Raw genomic sequence first — 5,767 nt, forward strand, 5'->3', positions numbered from 1 at the left:
GTAGCGACGTTCAAAGTCCAGTATATCCTGGTGGACGCGCTTGCCTTGCTCCTCCGAGTACGCTCCCATATTTATCAAGATGAGCATCAAGGATATGGACTTTGAGGGACATCCTACAGCCCATTGTGCCGTAGTTCTTCACCAGAGTCTCAACCAGCTGCACATAGTTTTCGGCCTTGTGATTGCCCAGGAAGCCCCGAACCACTGCGACAAAGCTGTTCCAAGCCACTTTCTCCTTACTAGTGAGCTTCTTGGGGAATTCATTGCACTCCGGGATCTTCTTTATCTGTGGTCCGACGAAGACACCGGCTTTGACCTTTGCCTCAGACAGCTTAGGGAAGAAGTCTTGAAGGTACTTAAAGGCTTCTGACTCCTTATCTAGAGCTCTGACAAATTGTTTCATAAGGCCCAATTTGATGTGTAGTGGTGGCATCAGCACCTTCCGGGGGTCCACCAGTGGCTCTCACTTGACGTTGTTCCTCCCCACAGAGAACTCGGTCCGCTGAGGCCAGTCCCGCCTGTGGTAGTGTGCCTTGGTGTCCCTGCTGTCCCAAAGGCAAAGATAGCAGGGAAACTTGGTAAAACCCATCAGGAATGCCACCATTGCAGCCTCTTGATGCCATCTCAGAAAAATGCAGATATGTATCCACTTAGGCAGCTGGAACTAAACTGAACTGGTGGGCTTAAGGCCCCTGTATTTATACTACTATTTATATTACTGGAAAGTTCTAGAAAGTTCTACAAGTTACTCCAAGTTTACTCAGCACTGAATCTATCTGGACTGTTCTGGAAAATAGGTAAATTTCAAAATATCACTGTGCTGGTCACAAAAGCAAAGTTTATGGAATAATAGCCAATACACAACATTTGGCTCTTGAGAAAACTGGTATATATTATAATTAATGTTTGGACATTTGAAACATTGACAAACTTGCACCAGTAGAATGGTCTCCTTACAGAATATGTTTGTTTGTTTGTTTTTTTTAACTTGCAACCAGTCCAGTCTCCACAAATATCAACAATCAAGCGAGGCTTGCTTTTATGACCTTGTAGAGACATTATTTAACATAATATGTGTGTATGTTTGTGTGTGTCTAAGTGTGTGTGTGTGTATATGCCTGAGTGTGTGTATGTGTGTATGTATATGTGTGTATGTCTCAATGTGTGTGCATGAGTATGTGTGAGTGTGTGTCAGTGTGTGTGTGTGTGTGTGTCAGTGTGTGTGTGTGTGTGTGTGTGTGTGTGTGTATGTGTGTGTGTGTGTGTGTGTGTGTGTGTGAGTATGTGTGTGTGTGTGTGTATGTGTGTGTGTGTGAGTGTGTGTGTGTGTGTGTGTGTGTGTGTGTGTGTGTGTGTGTGTCAGTGTGTGTGTGTGTGTGTGTGTGTCTGTGTGTGTGTGTGTGTGTGTGTGTGTGTGTGTGTGTGTGTGTGTGTGACACCCACACAGTGTGTGTGCATGTGTGTGTCAGTATGTTGTGTTGTGTTGTGTGTGTCTGTATGTGTGTGTGTGTTCACAGTGTGTGTGTTTTCGTGTGTGTCAGTATGTGTGTGCGCGTGAGTGTCAGTATGTGTGTATGTGTGTGCATGTGTGTATATGTGTGTATGTGTGTGCATGTGTGTATATGTGTGTTAGCTCTCTCAAAACAACACACTGCATACACGAGAGGCATTCCTCCAATGAATTACAAGAATGAAACTTACACTTAGACAACAGTGGGTCTGAGAACTCTATAGATAGTGGAAAAGTAACAGGCAAAGGGGTGTGTGTGTGTGTGTGTGTGTGTGTGTGTGTGTGTGTCCAATAACCAACCAGCCCCCGGCTAGCGTTGATCGTTTAGCACAACCCTCACGAGTGGTATAAACACAGCACACGATGTACCTTCACATAGTATAAAGGGAGACCTCTAGAAAACGTAGAATTAAACAGCTGGATGCAAGCCATGACGTAACATCCCAATATCAAGTTCCCGGTTTGATTACAGTGTATAGCTACCTTTCGAACAGGAATACATGACAGGTACATTCCACAATGAAAAATACAAATACTCACACCATAGCGTTGAGTACAAAACTTGATTGAAAGCTAAGTCTCTCAGCACCTGCTCTATAAATAGATACGTTGTTTAAAACCACCTCGCTGGCTTTTGCTTGAGTGTTGACAGCATGTGCTTGAAGGTATAAAACACTGGCACTGGTAGTCTATACTTCTCTTGGTGTTTTGTGTTGCTGTGTTCATGCCATGCAGAATACCAGCTCTCTGTACCCGGTCAGGTCTGCAGAGCTAGTTGGGTGTGATGGTGCTTCTTTGTTTGCTTCACAGCAGCTAGTTCCTATTATTTTTTTGTACTTTTCTGAATGAAGTCACATCAAGATTAAAAAAAAAAAAACACACACACACAAAAAGGATCCCGCTTTTATCTAATCTTAAAGTGGCTGTTATCGTGTTCACTTGTCAAGCAGACCCATTCCTGCAAAGTTTCAAAGAAAAGAGAAGCAAAAAGAAAAAAATAGTGCAAATAAACAGAAGTAAGCCTGGTCCTGCAGGCGCATATTGAAAAGTAGATATACCTCTGGACCGAATCACAGAATGAAGGATGTTAAATGCTTTTGGGTGTTTACAGCACGTTTGCCAGTGTTCAGAGTTCAGTTTAACATTGTTCAAGTGTACATAGATTTGAGTGTTACAATAAAATGAATGCAAAATGAACAGAGTAATATTTTCAACACTGTTGGGGTTTAATTTATTCTCATGCAGTGTAATTATATTGTAGTGACAAAAAAAACCCTCTCGTGGTGAATTTTGACACTGTGAAATTACAAGTATTTTGTCAGTAACTCATATTGTAACGATGTACTTTGACACAGTGAACGTGAAATTATCAGTCATATATCATCAACCTCAATGTACTTAGAAATGTAATTTTGCTTTAAATGTAGATGTGTGAATTATATGGAAACCAAAGCATTGTTAATTAGTTTTCGTATTGATGCTGATTGTATAGTGGACATTTTAAATCAGTACATTTATTTAACAGATTATTAAGAGTATTAATTATAATTCGCAGCCTCTCAATACGCGCATTCTCACAGAAATCTCTGCCGCGTAGTTGGCTGGGGGCGGGCATTGCCGCTCCGCGGACTCCGGAATGCAAATACCGTACGGCTTGAACAAAGACTCGCCTCTGAATGGCCAAGTAAAGGTGGCCGGAGTTTGCGTCTGGCTAGCATTTCTGTATTTAACAATGTCAACAATATATTCAGCTATAACATTTGTTTTAAAGATAGAAAGTCTGGCATAAGTCTGGCCAAAAAAGTAATGCTTCGCTGAATAACTGAAAGCAGGTGAAATACACAAATCAAAATACATTTTGGATGATTTTACAGTATTGTATCAGCAATGTTATCATCGCTCAAAGCAGGGTTACCATAACACTTCCAAAATGTTCTGTAAAAATTCATTATGTGAAGATAAAGCAACCCTCCAGTGGAAAAAAGCGCTTGTAAAAAATGAACAAGCCTGATACACCACACACCTATCCGCTTTAGTTTCACGATCATCTCCTCCGCGTTTTTTATAGCCGTGTCCCGCCACATGGTAGCGCTACCAATTGATTGCATTTTTTTTGCAGGTCTGTAAAATCGCTTCTAACCGCCATGCACCGTTAAATGCTGTTAATAAGGACCTAATTCTTTTAAACCGTTTCTCTAACGACGCGTTCTGATACAGTATCTTCAAAATCGGCGTGCACGCTGTAGTCTTCCAATTAGTAATATTTTGAATGCTGCAGGGTTACTTTGCGTGGCCTCTAACATTCTATATGCTTTACGTGTGCACTTTGTACATGCTATAGCGCATGCGTATATATTTATGTATGTGGGAGGCCTTTCCAAAATCAAAACATCAATCCCCTATCAATAATCAAACACGCTGGACAATCCCGGCCTCGCATAACCCTGGTGGAGTTCTTTATAAAATCGAAAATCTAGATCGCTATAAACTGGAAGGAATTTCGAATGAGAACGCGAGTCGTAAACATTCTTATTTTATTGCGTTCGATAGAGAACCTTTGGGCTTTAACTGGAATCCTAGTTTTTGTATTCATTCTATGATAGAGATTGTACTTCTATATAATGTACAACATGAAACCAATTAAATAGAACAAATATGAAGCGGCGTTTTAGTCCTATTCATAGTAACACATGTTATTTAAATATATATATATATATATATATATATATATATATATATATATTGAATTATATATATATATTATAATCTATATATATTATATATATATTTAAAATAACATATGTTTACTACAATAGGACTATAGGACTAAAACGTAAATATATATATTTTCAGGACGTTTCGGGCAAAAGCCGTTTTGCCCCAAATGTTCTGAAATAAATGTTTTTGAAATCATTTTAACTTTTTGAGTAGATCAATTTTATTTATTTATTTATTATATTTTTTTCTTCTTATCAACATTCATTTTTGGACACTGCAATTCAGCCTTCTCTGAAACCTATAGAAGACGCGGTTGGTGCGCGTTCTAAAACCACGTGGTTATTGTGTGTTCTAGAACACGTATTTTGTTAAAGTTCCACAAAGAATCATTCTGTATTCTTGTATTCTCAACAAAGACACAGAAACGCTTCATGTATAGAATTCACTAACTAGGAATGTGAAACTCGTTGATATAGACTCCACTGGTTCCATGTCTGTACTGAAGTTGTCAACCGTATGATAGGCGTGAGCTTTATAGACACGTTTTAAGACCAGTGCGAAACCCACACTCAGGTAGAAGCCTTAATTTTATTTAATAGAAGATTAACTAGAAATGATGCCCGCGGTGAAACTATAATTGCATAATGACGGTATACACTGTCATTAGTACAGTCCACACTTCCTAGGATCTGTTCCCAAGACTGCTGGTGATCACTCAAGGATTTCCCAGAGACAGGGTCAGGAGACCACTTACAAAGAGGAGGAGGAGTGGCACATTGTTTCTTGAAACTATCTGAATTGATATACCAAATCAAGAGTTAAAAAAACAGCTAGAAGGATATGTATGTGTCTATGTATGCATGTATGTATGTATGTCTGTATGTATGTATGTATATATGTTTGTTTGATGGTAAAGTTTCCAAGAACTCAGAGCAATTGCTTTTTTGTTTTTTTCTTGAGCAACAACAAATGTTTTTTTCATATTCTGCGTGCACTGTGTTTTTACTATTTTTCTTGAATTGTATTAACCCGTTTAGTCTCCCACACTATGTTCTTTAAGTATGCTTGAAAAAAAGACGCGACATATCCAAACACGTGTTAACAAATAATAACAATTATGCCACTTGTAGGAGAAGAAATCAGTTGTGCAGCCCTGTACAGATAACACCAAGAACCTCCACTATTCCGAACTGGGCGTGGCTTATACAAGAGCAGATACTACACGATCAGTTATACAATGCTCCATGCGGTTCATTATCTGGTCTACAGGGGATAAACTGTAGTACCATAAAAAAAGTCTGGAGAATATGTCTGCATTTCACCACGCTAAAGGGGAACACAATATATGACCTTGTTATGTAAATACACCTTCAGTTATACCGCCTTTCAGGGTATAGTCGGTATGATAAGAATGCTTTTTTACGGACTCCCTTGAGTATTTGTTTGAGCCGCTAAAGGTTTTCTGTGTAATACTTGTCTGCGATTTGAAGTGCCTTAATGGCCGGGTCAAAAATGCATTTCAGATTGCATAAGATTGTA

Source organism: Polyodon spathula, chromosome 12 (genome assembly GCF_017654505.1).
Source record: "Polyodon spathula isolate WHYD16114869_AA chromosome 12, ASM1765450v1, whole genome shotgun sequence".
Taxonomy (NCBI): domain Eukaryota; kingdom Metazoa; phylum Chordata; class Actinopteri; order Acipenseriformes; family Polyodontidae; genus Polyodon; species Polyodon spathula.